The 18,184-nt window shown below is 34.8% G+C and overlaps 1 protein-coding gene across 44 annotated transcripts in view; it reads left to right on the top strand.

The window, feature by feature from the left end:
* The first annotated feature begins 7,412 nt into the window (after positions 1–7,412).
* The window catches only part of bt (projectin protein bent), a 408,836-nt gene continuing 398,064 nt past the window's right edge, over positions 7,413–18,184 (top strand). For 43 of the 44 annotated variants that reach the window (XM_069837452.1, XM_069837423.1, XM_069837454.1 and 40 more), the window contains exon 1: positions 7,413–7,570. The gene's annotated coding sequence lies outside the window, so the exon portion shown is untranslated. Of the gene's footprint in view, positions 7,600–18,184 lie in introns of all 44 variants that reach the window. The other variant, XM_069837407.1, reaches the window with a different exon arrangement.

Raw genomic sequence — 18,184 nt, 5'->3', positions numbered from 1 at the left:
CAACAACAATAACACTCAACCTTTTAATGTTTCATCAGTAACATGTTGTATAATGCTGTTTTATGTTATAGACTATAACCGTTTTCCTCGTAATACTTGTGAACAAATCATACATTTAATATTCTCATCATATTGGCAGCAAAAAAATGCGTCCTCCCATCCTACTTGGAACTTTCGTACATGGTTTCGAGAGAGACATATGCCACTCGCAGGTCAGAGACAGATGCAAATGGAACGGAGTTTGACTCCAGTGAGTGAGAGGGTGGGGGTTGGCGGAGGTTAGAAGCAAGCGAATCAATGCGAGCCACAATGTCTCGCGAGTCACGTTCTCTCCACGGCTGCCGTAGACAATTACCAGAGTTTCGTGGTGGCCAGGCAAGTGGTACTGGGAGCTCAGGTAACCCATGGTCAATCCAGCACCCAGGAAACACCTCATTAAGATATTAGCCTACTGTGATGGCATAAGAGACAGGTGCCCTACCATGCTGGAAACAACATGTCTGTTTTATACTACGGTCATCAAAAAGAGGAACGAATTTTTTCCCCAACATGACCTAGTACCGATGTCGGTTAAAACACCATCAAAAACAGAAAGGTGCATACAACGGTCTGCTGCCCACGCTTGCCCATTAGGGTGTATCGAAAAAAATTAAATTATGAAATTAAAAAAACATGTAGTGCGGAAAAGTTGTCGTTTTATGTAGCAATTATGCACAAAAAAAATTAGAGCTCTAGATTAAATTTTCACCGAGCCGCAAAGCCTTCCAAGTTTTATTGAACTCACCGAAAAATTGAAAAAAAAAATACATTCTGTAGTACTGAATATTAAGAACGTTCAGCTGTTATAAATGTTTGTATAGATCACTGAATAGACACTTCCAAATTGGCAACGCAATATACTTCAAATCAGGGTGCGTACTGCGTAGAGGGAGGGAGCGGGTGAAGATAAGGGATGGTTAACACTTCTGCTTTCTGTCACAATTTCCCTGTTTTCTGTGCGTCAGTTTCTCTCAGGCCTTTGCTTGTAGTGCAATGTATGTGTGTTTTGAGTGTTGCCTATTATGCATTGTATGGGTGTTTTGAGTTTAAGTTATTTAAATATAGATTTAGATAAAATTCCTAAACTTTAAAGCTAATGCGCCTCGGCTAGAAATATTTGTATGAGTACCAAATTGGGTAGAGACAATAATTAACCCATAAGACAACTTTTTAGACCCCCACTTTTTTTAATTTCTTAAAAAAATTTAACCACCGATTTCGATACATCCTATTGCCTATATCATCATATGTGGAGGGTTGTATTCCAACTCTTAGTAAAAATATGGCATTTCCTAGGGTCAAAACGCCACAATCCGTGATCGAGTTCCGGTATATGGTAGATTGGTCAGAAAAGAAAACTTTATCACGCTTTGGTATTGTGTCGAGCACCTGAAGCAGTTCCGAATGTCTCCATCTTCAAGTCAAGGTCACATTCAGGTAATTTTTCAACGGGAGTGGGCAGGTATGGGCGCATCTTCAAGAACTGTTTCATATGCATCTGCATGCTCAACCGGAGTAAGTCTGCACGAAATTCTGCAGCTCGTTTACGTGTTGACTCCTCGACAACTCTGCATTGTTCTCCTCTAGTGGAAGATCTTCTACTTTTTCCCTTATTCTGTACACTACCCCGCGTCTGTGGATATAATGCTAGAGCGTCCCGGGTTCGATCCCGACCAGGCCGTAATGGAATTTGTGGTGGATAAAGTAGACATTGCAGAGGGTTTTTCTCGGGGTACTCTCGTTTACCTCTATCATTCCACCAACACTTTTCACTTTTCCCCTCATTTCATCTGTCATCCACAGTAGTAAAAATACGCTGGGGTCAAGTCCTGGTGGCAGTACGGGTTTCTGATGCCGATATAGGAAGGGTTTGGGACTCCGGGCTCCTGGGGTTCATCAACTTATTCTTACGCGGATGGGACCTGGCTCTATCAGAGACTGAGGGAGGATGCCCGTAATCAGGAAGGGTTTGGGGCTTATGAGACTTCCTCTGCCTCTATCAGGGGCTGAGGCAAGATGGCCCACCAGTCAGCATCGGATTCATGAATGTCACCCAGGCCACTTGTCAGACTTGGAAAATCATCGCCAGAGGTAAGAAGTCCGTACCAAAACTGTTAAGTTGTGTGATCTTGGACTCTATATCTACCGAATGAACTGTAGTGCCGCAGCTCAAAACGTCAACAAACCAGCAAAATAAACATTTACAGTCGGCTCGTGACCAAACTTATCTTTGTGCCAATGATCCATGACCTTAGAATCAGAAACAAAATGAACAATTAACATTGTGTAAAAAAAATTAATTGGCATTTACATTGTTCGTAATTTCTAAAATAATTTACACATATAAGAATAACGAACAAAATACGTAATAATATGTATTTAGCATTGTTACAATTAATAATAATTTGCATTTTAAGTTTATCAAAAATATACATTTCTATGTTCACAAAAATAATATTTGTACCCTGAAAATGTTCGTTCTACGTCACAAGACGTAACTGGAGCAAATCTGAAATAGGCTACAGTATTTCTTTATCACCAAGTGAACAACAGATTTGAGAATATAACATATTTCGTATATGGCACATCACATTAAACTCATAATTCGTTTCAAGAACGCTTTTCATTTTTTTTTGCTTTAATGACTGTTGAGACTTGTGCGGATTGGTGTGTGTATATGTGTGTGTGTGTGCATGTGCGTGCGTGCGGAACCTTCTCGGCTCCAGCCCACGTCAGAGTCAAGCCAAGCCTGTACACTACGTGTGGAGAAGAGTTTATGTTCCCGTCAGTTTTTTTTCGGAGGAGAATCCCGTTAAAAACACTGCAGTAAATAAGTACGAAACTCTTCAATAGTAGCCTATTTTGATTGACACCTTTCATGCACTTAACAACTAGCAATAACACGTTATTCAGTAGTGTAAACAGGAGTAGCAGCAATTGTTTAGTCTGTAAGAGCTGAAACAGAAACAAACATGTGTTTATTATTATTATTTGCATAGTGGTTACGGGACTTCGAGGTCAACCTATGTAGTATAATGAGATTTTAAAATATTTCTAATTGCTATATATCTAATCACTGGCTAGAAAAAGAAATACAAGAATTAAAAGATGTGAACGATATATTGAAGACTAAATAAAATGAAATGAAAAAAAATTCAACTAGACATAAAAGAGATTAGTATTTAGTTCCTAAATTGTATGCATGTTTATACAGCAGCTATTTACAGTATATTCATTTTGTACAGGGACATCATTTTATTTTTACTTCAATTTTTATTGTACCTGAGATTTTGAATGTACTTCTCTCCCACCCCTTCTGCTAGTAAACTTGCACCCGTCCTCCACACAGAACCAAGACGTATGCAGTCAAAGTCGTCTTACGTTCACAGTATACAGTACTGAGTGAGTATAGTACGTTCCAGAAATATGGTCGTATTTTCCAATGAATAAAGTGCATTCATTATTGAATCATATTTTCGCACAGGTACTGTGTCCGAATGGTTACGTCCCTTCCCGGTTTCCCCCACCCGTTTCTGCTGGCCCCTCTATAAAGGCAAGTGGCTGGGCTGTCTTAGCTCTTTTCTGAAAATATTTGCTTTAGGAATTGGACATCTACGTAATATTATAAAGTGTTTAAAATAATTTAAATAAATTTCCTCGTTAATTAAGACACTTCCACTTGATTCCTCCCCTCTTTCTAAGACTCTGTGACATAACCACTTGGATAGACAGTAGACAGCATGTCTGGGTAAATTTATCTGTGCGGATCGGGCAGAAGTGAAGATTGAATTTACAATACGTAAGGTATTCTGTTATAGAGTAGGTATAGAATTACTTCAACAGGCGCACGATTATGACCCACCATGTCGACTGATATGAGTGTTTTGCATTATTTCTTTTTGGGTTACTGTAAAACAGTTGTGTTTGCTAAATATCCTACAACAATAGAAGAATTAAATAATTACATCCAAGAAAACATACATTACATTTCAGAAACTATACTTAAAATAGTTTTCGATAATATGCACAAAATAACTGAAACCTCTATTCTAATGAACGTCTATTATTTTTAACTATTTGTTAAAAATATCCAGATTTTGATTATTTTTCAATTTAATTGCACTCTCCATATTTTATGCTAATATGCTGTGGACAGTGTGCTATACACTGCATAATGAATACATCCGCTTGGATAGTTCAGTTAATGAGTAAAAGCACTTTTTGTTAATACTGTACAGTATTTTGATTAAATAAAACTCTAACGAAAATTATGAAACTCAAATTCGTAATAGTTCCCAGTTTACGTAAATGGATGCACTACTTTTCTTCCCGCCTGTACCTTGTAAAGTGATTTATTTGTGTTTTACAGTAGTGTCATCAAACTCCGGTCGTGAAATGGGGTAACAAACAGTGTTTCCGATTCTCAACCGTTAATCCAAAGGTATAGCCAGGTTAATACCAGAAATATTAGTAAAAACAAAATGATGAACCTGTATATTTATATATGTTTTTTCTTTTAATTTAACAACTTGGAAATTATGTGGCATTGTGATATGATCAATACAGCTCTTTGTTTCGTTTGTTTAGGTTAGGTGCCCTTCCCATCTTCCCTGAAAGTTTGTAACACTAGTCCGGAAACATCCTGTATATTTGATATTTATTATAGTTCACAGATAAAAAGAAATATACATACATATAATCATTGAAACCTTACATTACATACTTTATAATTTACACATAGATACACAATTTTTAATATAATTTCTAAACTTGACTATTTAATATAAGATGTTTTATCTTGCACTTGCGACTAGTTTTGTGCAAGACTCAACTCATTTTAGTATGTTGATACAATTAGTCTTTGTTCACTTGTCTAAAATGTACTTCACGTTTCATTTTGCAATGTGCAGCTATCATAGGCTATATAAATCTTCCATTATTCTAGTATATTTAAAACTTTTGAATATATATGTTTTATCTTATTTGTTGATTTTTTTATTTTATTGGGTTATTTTACGAAGCTGTATCAACATATAGGTTATTTAGCGTCTGAATGATATGAAGGTGATAATGCCGGTGAAATGAGTCCGGGGTCCAGCACCGAAAATTACCCAGCATTTGCCCGTATTGGGTTGAGGGAAAACCCAGGAAAAAACCTCAACCAGGTAACTTGCCCCGACCGGGATTCGAACCCGGGCCACCTGGTTTCGCAGCCAGACGCGCTGACCGTTACTCCACAGGTGTGGACTCTTATTTGTTGATAGTACTATTAAAAAACTAAACATTTTTTCTTATCCAATTTTTTCTCATTCAATTCTAGCTATTTCATTTATGTAAGATTTCATCAATCAATGCCATATAAATATTATAATAATGCATTTATAGCACTAACGTACCTATCTCAGGTAAAATAGGGTTATGTGTAAAATTCGAGTATAATAAATAAATAGTTTTCTTCAGTATCACATTTTCAAATATTTTATCTACCATACTCCATTGAATGGCATTGTGGGCTTATTGTGCCGCTATATTCTTCATTATTATGCGTATAGAAATTTGTAACTTCCTTCAGATTATGTCCTTCATCCTCCTCCCATTTTTTTCATAACTTTTGTTCAGTACTACTCCAAAATGTGCTGCAAGCTTCTTGATAATTGCCAATTATTTTGGAGGATTTCTTGGCATTGCTCTTTCATTCTACAGCAGTTGGAGAAAGATTAGTTTTTTTAAATTATCGGCTTACTTTTCGGCATCATGACCCTATGACCTTGTCTTTTTCTTGCTGCCTAATTTGCTATCCTTGAAGTTTCTTCTCTTCTCTTGTTTCTTTGCATGTTCCTTATTTCTATATTTCTTCATTATATCCATTCTTTTTCTTAAGTTTATATTCTTAATCGGTCTCATGCCTGTCTATAAATAATTTTTGTCCTTCAGCACTTGTTTTGCCCGTGATCTTAGACAATAATCCAAAAATAATGAGTTTATATTTAAATTTTGATTTTCACTGTAAGAAAATGAGTAAATTAATTCATCATTAATTACGGCCTTGCAGGTTTGAAGTTGGAATTAGATGAATATTACGATAATGAAAGAAAAATACTGTAATACCACAGTCTAGTATATACAGTCACGAAGCTTGAGTTGTGAGGGTGCTAGGAACAATAGGCTGTGTCGGTATTATTTCGCATTGTCTGTAATGAGGCGATATTAGCGATCCTAGTGGTTAATAACTATCTATGGATGCATATTTACTACGTATTGAGCTTCGTGACTGTATATAAGCTTACTAGACTGTGGTAATACTCTGCGCTCCAGAGCTTTCCTTCCAAAAATGGTATCAGGACAAAACACCAGAGATTACAGAAAATACCTACAGTAATCTGAAGAAACTATGCCGAGTGTCATCTGTTATTTTATTTATAAAGTGGCAGTTTCAAACGTTTTATACAGACAGCCTAAGTGATAACACTATAGGAAAACAAATATTTTTTGTTAGTTTCGCGATAGAGAATACAGTATTTTGAAGGACTTTTTAAATTTGTGACACTTTTTACATAATTACACGTTAATAATAATAATAATAATAATAATAATAATAATAGTAATAATAATAATAATAGTTATCCAGAAAATCAGAGTTACATTTAATGTGTAAAAACATGTCCATTACTTTGTCACTAAATTATAATATAGACCAATTTTTGTCAGAAGAAACGAATTAGCACTACTTTTCTGAAGAGGAGACATTAAGAAATTGGCGCGGCGCACGTTGTGCTGACATCGTATTTTAAATTCTCCTGAGTTCGATTCCCGTGGTCGCCATTACAAATACGCATTGTATATTTAACCGTATTTTCTCTAAATTCATAGCGTAGAATAATTCAATACGCCCATAATATTAAAATTGTTACCCAAAGCAATTTTTTCCTGCATGTACTTGTAAGAAATTGCTTTGCCCTTCAATTTAAGGGATTTTCGCAATTTATGTGTAATTTGCGAAGTGTTTAATCACATAAGCTTGTATTAATTTTTGACCAGACCAGTAATTGGAGTTGCCTGTTTCTTAACATAGACGTCCTTTATCGGTTACAAACAAGCATATTTATGAAATTTGAGTATAACGCGACGCCACTTTGCAAATTGTTATCCTAGGCACTGGCGCAATGTGTGCGAGAAAATGTCTAAATGCATACAGAACCAATTACTCGTCCTCCCACGTATAGACAAAAGAGTGCGAAGAATCACTTTCAGGGCGTCTGCAACTTGCGTGCATCTCTTGCGGTGATTCATCGAACAATTCGTCTGTCAATTCATGTTTCGAGATGTTATTGCATGTCGCTTGGCGTAGTTGTATTAGGGGAGGATCCTACATGACAGTGTGTGTCGCGACGTTGGTGGGAGATGCGCCGCGGCGGAGAGGGATGCTCTGAAGCGCTCGGCATACATTCTGCTACATTGGCAACAACTGTCAGTGTTTGGGCTGTATCGACAACGGTCGGACTTACCGGTTCTGCGGGCGAAGAAAGCGAGAGTGAGTGTGCTTTTGTATTGTGTTGAAGAGTAAGTAGGTTTGGGCTGTGCAACGAGTGAAACCACCATCCGATATCAGTGCTAACGCACCTCGTTATCGGCGTACTAACGCTCTAACACTTTCCAAATGGATGTCAGTGATACCAGGAGATATCGTGAAGTGTTGAGTACATGCTCACCAATGGATTAACCCAAATTTAACGCATTTCACATCTTTGATTTCTATTGGCGGAACTACATGAAATGACCGACATCGAGGATATAATGCCATTTTAACTTGGACGTTATCAAATGTTAGGCAAGCCCTTCCTTGGACTGCTGTAACATTTGAAGTATATGAGATGCAATGCAAATATCTGTAATACGGATTGGATTGCTTAAGTTTCCAAAATTTTAGAAAATGTAAATTATATATACGGTTTTGAATTTAGTGGTTTCGAAAACTTTTCACTCCTGGAGGTGCTGGGTGTATTATTATTTCTTTGGTACTTTACCCTACTCCATGGATAAATTGAAATTGGTCTCAATTTAGATACATTGTGGCATGTTGGTCTGCCTCTAAAGAGAACAAAGATGGCGGAAATCATAGACCACATTGAGTTAGCACAGTTCAGAGTTAGGGCCATTGCAAGTAAATGTACACTTCTCCTCCTCCTCGAGTTGCTTCCTTGAATAATTTTTAATGGTAACAGATTAGTTAATATAACAAGTTATCATTGTTAGCATAGGTCGTGGATACAGATATTAGTAACATATTTCATACCTCAAAGTTGCATATTGAGTCGGAAAGAACGAAAGTGAACATTTTAAAATGTTCTCTGTCCCGCGAATTTCAGTTCGTAAAACTTTAACCATGTGCGTATTAATATATAAAAATCATTATTAGTGATGAAATTCTTGTACCATCGTCCGGAAATTATGCGCCGCATTAACACGCAAATTTCTACGGAAGTAAATATATTGTTTGGAAAATTATTTCTCAGCACGTGTTGAATTGCTTCTGTAATTAAAATAGCCACCGGCGTAACTCAAGCGGTAGCGCGTTTACCTGCTGGTTCGGAGCTGCGCTCGGGCGTGGTTTCCCACTTGGACTGATTACCTGGTTGCGTTTTTTTCGGAGGTTTTATCCAACTGTGAGGAGAATGTCAGGTAATTCATGGCCAATCCACGGCTTCATCTGACAAAATATTATATCGTTATCAATTCCATCGACGTTAAATAACTTAATAGTTGATACATCGTTGTCGAATAATCGACTAAATGTATTTAAAATTATACTGTGTTAAAATGAAACTTAAATAATAGCAGAAGTAACATATATGCACCAAACATCAAGGATTAATGTGCCTAATTTACACATTTTATCGTTATAATTATTCTAAGATAAATTGCATCTTATTTTGAACATAACATAATTTTTGCGATGTAAACATTTGTGTATTCTACCGTGTCTTGGAACTTAATCCCAACTTTTCGAACTACACACAGGTTCCAACGTCAAGTCAAATAGGTACGATCTGAAGTCACATACTCTGTTAGGCTTCTTATGTCTGGCTACTCCTAATAATTTCATGAGCCTTCAAACTAATAGTTATATATTTTAAACTACAATTTCCCGCAAACCAGTAAATATTGACACTTCATTTACACTTCTGAACGTCGAATAAAATTGCTTTTCTCTGCGACGAATTGCGAGAAGTCTATATTCATTTCCTATGAAACGAAATGCAGAACAATCCTTAGAACTACACACACAACCCATCCTGCTTTGGCTGTCATAGGTGTGTGTAATGCGAGGCGAAGTAGAACATCTAGAGACACTTCTTCTTGAAATAGCAACGCCGTTACGTAACCAGCGCCTGTTGCGTGCGTTTGGGGAGTTTACGTCCTGCGCGTTACTCCATTTTCTAGACATCTTTTTAAAAGGTCACTGATACGTTATTTTAAAATTCAATTGTCTTTATACGTTAGGGATGGAACTTTCCGAGAAATAACATTTATGACCAGAAGTCAGTCCTTTAATGCAAAGATTAATTGTGAAATTAAAAATTTTTCTCCTACATATGATAATTTTACATTAAATCGTGTAACAAAAGTTTCGCACCTCTTTGAATCGTGAGACTTTCCATAAAGTCGTTCTGTGGAAGTGTAGTTTCTTCTCTACAAGCCGTTTTACCATCGTGGATCCGTACCTTCTTGCTAAATCATCGAAAGTAGGGAGGTCTTTGTTACATTAAATGTTTTGGAAAACCGTCCACTATTGGATTTTCCTATGATATAGGAAGCAAAAGTGTACTGCTTAACAATTAGAGTAGTGTGCTACACTAGCGCTTCGTTTATTTCATAGAAAATAAAGAAACAACTATGAAACTTCGCTTCTCTTGGAATGCTCATAAGTACAAGGAACACATTTAACTAATATTGTTTCTGATAAAAGACATTGGATATCGCAAACGCGTGTTTGAGGTTTTATTTCTCGAACGATTCCATTCTGAGGGCAGTATTGCCCAAAAATGGATAGGTCTCCTTCTCTGCTGATTTCGAAACGTTAGGTAAATGATATCTCGATACACGAGTGCAAGTATAAAAATAGTTATTAAAATTTTTAATATGCAAAACTTTGAGGTTTATCATCAGAATACGCAATATTCTCTATTATTTCGCTAATTAGAGCATGTTTTCCTCTGGAGATTATGTAATTTTAACCGCAACATTGTGATATTATAGTTAATTGTCCATTGAAACGCCATACTGAGATTGCGAACCTTTTTTAACAACCGCTGTGTCTAAATTAGTTGCAATGTGTCATATTTTTAAAATGAAGAAATACAAATTTTGATAATCAGACAAACAGAGAAAATGTGCGAGTATTTTAAACTAACTTGGTTCAAAATCTGAAAATATCTCGAAATCTACTAATGGTACATATTTCTGTAATCTCTTATTTCTTTCTGCCGCCATATTGAATCAAAGATGGCGGAAATGTAGAATAATTACATATTTGAAATTCTGACTTAATTTTCGGTATGCTTTGGATTTTTACGTGCCTTTACATACAGACCAAATTTATGCAACTCCTATTGAAGTTTCATAATATAATACTAATTATTATTATCGAAATTCATAATGTAATACTGATTCTTAACGAAATACATGGAATTTTGATCATTTAGGTATCATGTGAATTCCATATCAATCTCTGAATTGTCAGTTGAGTTTTGGCGATAAACATGTCTCATAAAATTTTATGTGCAGAACCAGAAACAAAATTTGGGCCACCTGAATTATTCAAGTTCCAGTTATAACATGGGCTATTGCCCACTGTGCATGCGCACTATGTTATAACTGGAACTCGGATAATTCAGGTTGCCCAAATTTTGTTTCTGAGTCTATACATAACCATTTAAATGTTTAATGATGCAATACTTTGTAAAACGCCCGTCATATTCAGACTTTATTTAACGACGTAATGAAATCACAGACACTTCTCACATCAGCGGAATGCTGTTAATATAATTAAAGGGCAAAAGTGTCAAATTATATTGACAGAACAAAACTAATATTTTATCCGCTTTACACTATAAATTTTGAAATTTTACTGAAAATAGAACCGCACCCCATGTGATGCAAAGCTATCGACTGATTGAGATTCGTATGTATTATAGTTATAGTTCACTTTTCGTTTGTAAAGTAATATTCTAGACCGATTGTGAATACAGCTTTAATTGATCACGTGACGAAAATTACAGAATGTTTATCGTTTTCAACACAGTGCACAAAGTGGAGAGTTTGTACTTCACTGTTAAACGAGCTGTTTTTTTTTTCATTATTACTATTAATGTTATTGTTATTATTGTGAACTGACAAACACTTACTATTGTGGTGGATGAATTGGTATCAATAGTGCTCTTACAAAAATTCGGGATGATGATGATGATGATGATGATGATGATGATTATCTTCATTATAATCTGTTCTTAATTATTTTGAATCTTGCGAAATATTCTTTGTTTTTGTGATTTGGATTTTGAGTCCACACTAGACCCATTGTTAGTATAACTCCAGTCATGCTTTGAGCGTCACTCTTGGAGAAACATAATAATAATAATAATAATAATAATAATAATAATAATAATAATAATAATAGTTTTATTTTCCCTGGCAGAGTTAAGGCCATCAGGCCTTCTCTTCCACTCAACCAGGATCAAATCACATACAAAAAAATACATGCCGGTATACAAATATTAACTTAAAAATAATAATAATAAACATAATTAAGTAAAAAAGAGAGATTGAATACATATACACAATCAGTATTAACTTTAAAATAACAATAATAAACAATATATATATATAATAAAAAGAGAGATTGAATACATAATCACAAACAGGAAAATACATCTAGTATACAGTATTAAAAAGAATTAATACATATGAATATAATCTCGCAATTAAAGGAATAGTAGAATTAGTATGATCAGCACAGCACGTGTTACATTGAGACAATGACAATTACCTAGATATAAGTGTTAATGGAAAAATAAAGTAATGACTGTGTAAAATAATAATAATAATAATAATAATAATAATAATAATAATAATAATAAATAAAAATTATACCTAAAAACTAATTCTTTGCATTTAAAATATATCTAAACAACCTAATTTTAAACAACTGAGGACTAAGACTACCCCTGATTTCGAGCGGAAGCGAATTCCATGAGCGGGCCATGGCTTTTGAGAAAGAACTTGAGTACAGAGATGTCTGATGACGTGGTATTGATAGCAACAGATTGTGCTGTGAACGTGTATTTCGATTATGATGTGAAGCTAGGAGAGTAAACCGAGAGGCAAGGTAGTTGGGTGTGGAATCATGCATAATTCGATATAGCAGGCAAAGAGAATGTACTAAACGTCTATCTTGCAAGCGGAGCCAGGAGAGTCGTAGAAAATATTCCGATATATGATCATGTCGGCGGTTATCGAAAATAAATCGGACGCAGACATGTACACGTTGAAGTTTTTGAGAAAGTTCAGCACTTAGGTCGCTATATAAAACATCACAATAGTCAAAGTGAGGCATTACAAGAGTCTGTACTAGAATTTGTTTGAGTTTAGTAGGAAGGAAATTTTTCAGGCGTTTCAAAGAATGCATGATAGAGAAAATTTTTCTACAGATATATCTGATTTGCGTATTCCAGTTCATATTAGAGTCGAAATAGATGACGAGGTTTTTTACAGTTGCACTGAAAGGAATTATTTTGTTGTTGAGAGAGACAGATGCACACAACATGGAAAACATAATCAGCCCCATAAAGTGGAAAAATATATCTCAACTTTCGTGCCGAAAATCAAATTAATTTCCACTGTATTTGTAGTCTGGATATTCATTCAAAGTAAACAGCATTTCGATAGAAAAATTCTGTAAGCTTTCCAGTTGGATTGTTCACATACTTGAATTAGTGCTGTTATGTGTGAAGCATATGTTGCCAAATGTGACACTATGATTGGATGAATGAGTGACTGCAATTACATTAGCTTTTAATATCCTGGAAAGCGTTGCTAGATTTTTTTCTACTACGCCACTGTACCCTTGTGAAAATAGCAAAATATGCTCATAATGGAGCTCGAAATTATATTAAACATACAACTGTTAAAATCGAAAGCCGAAACATTCAGTCTTTCCTGTGCACCTCGAGGGTTTATTTAAGAAATACATCATTCACAGGTACCTCTCGTGTAGGCTTTGCATTATTTCGTAAAAGTAATATGCCGTTGAAAAATAGATAAGTAACTGTAAATAAATACATACATACACAGGTAAATAAATAAATAAATAAATAAATAAATAAAAATAAATAAATATACAAGTAAATAAATAAATAATGGTAAATAAATAAATAAGCACACAAATAAATAAATAATGGTAAATAAATAAATATATAAATAAATAAAAAGGCTCAGCGGTATATAAATAAAAAATAAATGTAAATTACTAACGAAATCTTAGCGTACCATCTATACCGGAGGGAGGGCTCCATTCACTATGGAAATTTGTAGTAAACAAAGGTGACCTTGAGACTTTTTTTTTTGGAATGTTCCTGTTTCCTCTAATTTCACTTTACCAATTCTCATTTCAGTCCTTCTCCATGAGAATTTGATCGGCCCTTCTGTCAAAGTTTTAACATAACCTTTGTTTTTAGCTAATTATGAGATGAAAATTGAAGGAAATATACAGGGTGTAACGGAACCTAACCGACAAACTTTGAGGAATGATAGGTCACACAGAGAGGATCAGTTTTTGTTAAGGAACATATGCTCTATGACACGTCCTTGAGGAGCTATGCATGCGAAAAGTCAGAACTCCGGTATTTTTTAATAGAAATTAAATTAAATTTTTCATGCATGTTCTGACAATTTGCAACAGCTGTTAAAATTACATGCCTTGTACAGTATCTCGTTACATTTTTGACACCGTCGCAACATTCATCATTCAACTCTGTCAAGCATGGCATGGCTGTGGTGGATTTGTTGGATGACAGGACTGACTGAAGATGCACCACACAGACCAAACTATAGCAGTGTAACAGAGATAAGGACTTAAGCGCGTACTTATGCAACATACGTGATGAGCTTCTAAAAGAACGCGTAACTCATGAACAACGTGTCATCGAGCTTAAGTTCCGTAACAAAAGATGATCCTCTCTGTGTGACCTATCATTTCTCGAAGTTTGTCGGTGAGATCCTCTTATACCCTGTATAAATAAAAGAGTGAAGCTGTAATAAACAAAGATTAAAAGGAGATAACTAGGGGCGGATGTTGATGTCCTAAAAATCTACTTAAAATGATCATTAAAATGCTCTCAAACTAATGGAAAAATGACATAAAATTAGAAGAAAATGATATTTAAATATTATTCACCGTACTCGCACCACAACTTTTTAAAAATTAGTCACCTTGTTTCAATGACTGTCCTGCAAATCTGAGAGAGAGGAGGCAACTTCCAGGAATTTAGCTAAGATAAAGGAAAATAACATGCAACAAAATGAAGTTTTTAAGAAAAAACTATAGATTTTAACGATGGTTTACAATGTGTTTGAATCAGGGGTAGTCCATGTCATTGCCTTCATTATGTCTCCTTCCGCGCTTCATTTTTGTTACCAGTTCTTCCAGATGAGGGAGTGTGAATGACAAATGAATTGTGGGCGCAGCGTGCATTCTTGCAATCTTTGTGTTAAAAATACTGTCTAGTACAGTAGACATCCCTTCCGAACCATATTGAGGACACAATGTCCTGTCCAGGACACGGTGAAAGTTTCCCCCCTTTCAAACATAAATTCTAAAGACACTCTCGTATCGACAAAAGAACAGTAGCGGTCAAAGTCGTCACTTAAACTAAGCTGCTGTCAAGCATTTTATATTACTTCCGTTGTGTGAAGTGAAGCCTTCAGTGGAATGAGGGATGAACTTTAGAGTCCGTCCCAAACTATAAAACATAAACTTCAGTGTTAGTAACTTATTCAGTAGGTAATCACTATTGACCTATTTGGTTAGAAAATGATTTAATATACCTATCTGTAAAGAGGAAAGTAAAATGCATTCCAAGTGATGTAAAAGTTTTTCAAAATATTAAAAATGACCAAAAGATGCCGAAAAAATATAAAAATGAACTGCTAATTCAAAAAGTCAAAAATGGAAAAAATATAATATAAGAAATTACTTTTTTTTTACGTTGATATTAACATAGAAAGGATTTATATATTAATAGACATCGTCCTGATGTGAAAAATAAGATGACTTTTCATCGACATCCGCCCCCTAGAAATAACCAAATAACTCTTTTCACATGATCTTTTTATTTATTTCTGTTTCGGTATTTGAGGGAAGTCTTGTAACCGAGCATCCTTCATCCATTACAGCTACTTTTCCCCAGCTACGAGCATTTTCATCCCACATCAACTGATTGCACTAAGATTCGCTGTATATTCAGGTTGTGAGCAGGCAAGCCCACTCGTTTCATGAACTCTCTGCTCTTCTCCAGCTTGCGTTCGGGGAATTCTATGAAACGGTAATGATGTGCAGGAATGATACAGTCTAGCATCTAACGTGGGGACAGGGAAAGACCCCCGAGAAGGGTACCAACTGAGAACTTGTCCAAGTGTCACTATGGATTTTTCAGTGGATGGGTATTGCGTATTTTCTATTGTCAGAACTGCATAGCAAGATGCATCAAGGAGAGAAAGGAATTTTAGGAAAGGAAAAAAGAGGCAAACGAGTATTGTAATAGACTATTAAAAACAAGTTTATTTCATGCCATTTAATCAACAGAAATAGGAAATAAAAATGGTTAATATTTGACATGAAAATCGCTATATTTGTTGAAAGGCTCCAAAACTAAATTCCTGTCGTCAACGCAAGTTAAGGTCTCTAGATATAACGACAAACATCGTCAAGATAGCATCACTATTCAGAGCTTTTTGTAGGTTATATCTGAGAAAAATTAACACGGTAATCCACATCAGCAATTATGTTGATTCTAAATCTGTTTCATTTTGTATGTTCTTTTCTGTTTTAATCGACTTTGTATCTTAGTAAAATATACATCGAACGTAAATATGCATTACTTAATCAAATTTTTGGCGTATTCAGTTGAAATAAAAACAAACTCGTTGTTTTTTAAAATGTTCATGTTTTGTTCTTAACGATGCAAAATTGTACTCCTGTAAGTCATTTTGTAATAGTTTGTAGATAATAAAGTGATTGACCATGCACGGTTTCAGAGACAAATATGCCTAAAACAACATAATATGACTGTTAGATCACTCAATAATACACGCATATGCAACAGAAGAATTTAACTTTGTTTTAATTTAAGAATGCGGGTTGGTATGAAAACATTTGAAAGAAACAGATTTATGTAAAGCTGTTCATCCATGAATTTATTAGACACTGCTTTCTTCGTTCTTTTCTCCTCTCTTGCGATAGCTTTCGAAGATCCTTTGTGCAAGTCCACATGTGATCAACTGGCAAATATGCCTCTGGGTTTCCCTTCATTCAGTAAGTAGAATCCAGACCCACAATAGTGACGTCGGTGTAACATTAAGTCTACGTCTTAGCCAGTCCTAAACGACATTAGTTCACATATTTTCTTCTAATCATTACTTAGTTTTCATATGTTAATCTGATTTTAACATCGCCTTATTTATTACTTTTCCAATACTTTTGAACTGCTGGAGGTATTTTGCACTGCTGGAAAGAAAATAGTGCAGTGGAGGAATAACGGATAACATTTATATGAAACGGAAGTAATTAGAAGAAACAATATCTGCTACTTCTACAACAAAATACTCACAAATTCTGTCAAGAAGGAAACCGGACTTCTTTTTGTGAAATACAGGGTTTATTGATATTCCTCTGAGACTCCTTTCATTGTTCATCGGTGATAAATAGCATCCTCAAATCACGAGTATATCTAAACAAAATACTTAAATCGATAAAAATAACATTCATCTACACCTGAGGCTTCAGTGTTTCGTCGGCTCTAAATTGCATGTTAAAGTCACGGCATATTTAAATGAAATGTATCAATCGATCAAAACAACATTGAACAACTCCTTGGTCTTTTTCGTTATTCATCAGGGCTAAATAAAATTTTCCGGTCACGAGTATTTTAAAGAAAATATTTAAATCGATCAAATCAATATCGATCTAGCTCTGTGACTTCTTTTGTTGTTCGTCAGTGCTAAATAGCATCTTCAAATCACTAGTGAACCTAGGGCCAATTTCACCAACATGTTACTAATCCACAATTAACTAATTGTAATTTAACTTAAATGCAGAAGTTAAAACATACTTAATTCACCAAATAATACGCATTTAAAATAAAGCCAATTAATTTAATTCCGAATTAAGTTATCACGGCTTTCGGAATTATAGTAAAATCGTAACTACGAAGACCACGTGCCTTGTTAATGTAAGCAGTGACCTTGATAATGAGTTCATTTATTATATTACAACAATTAAATGCCATCATAAACTGAAGTAACCTTAAAACATGTTAAAATCATCGTAAACAAAACAAAAGAAAACGGATCGCCAGAATTCAGGAGAAAAGAAGAAATGTTGGAAATAACTAAAAAGAGATTTCAGTGCAAAAAACGTATCTCAATGTATTCAAGAATATTGAAGACAGAACAGGATAATGTGAAAATATATGCAAGGAAATACTTTGAAACCAGCAAAATTGAAAGACTTCAAGGATTTACGGTATTCCAATGCATTTATATTATGTAATATTAGGCCTATAATGGTAAATTTGTTATTCATATTATTTAGTTGCTATATTTTAGGCAATCGAAAATCGATTAAACTTTTCTTCAATAAATATATACTTTAATAATTATGAAGTCCTTAACTATTAGTTTGAAATTCTAAATCACTTTCTGTACTATTCAAAATGCACAATGCTGATGTTTTGCTTAGCGTAACCAGATTTTCAAATCTTTTTCCTCTATTTTATTAACCCTTTCTTACCTATTGATACCATATGGCAATAATTAACTTTATAGCATTTATATACTTGTGTGTTACATATGAAGGTAAATTTTGCTGGAT

This window comes from Periplaneta americana, chromosome 10 (assembly GCF_040183065.1).
Source record: "Periplaneta americana isolate PAMFEO1 chromosome 10, P.americana_PAMFEO1_priV1, whole genome shotgun sequence".
NCBI classification, from domain to species: domain Eukaryota; kingdom Metazoa; phylum Arthropoda; class Insecta; order Blattodea; family Blattidae; genus Periplaneta; species Periplaneta americana.
The sequence above is the reverse complement of the archived record's forward strand: the minus strand, read 5'-3'. Positions and strand labels throughout refer to the sequence as shown.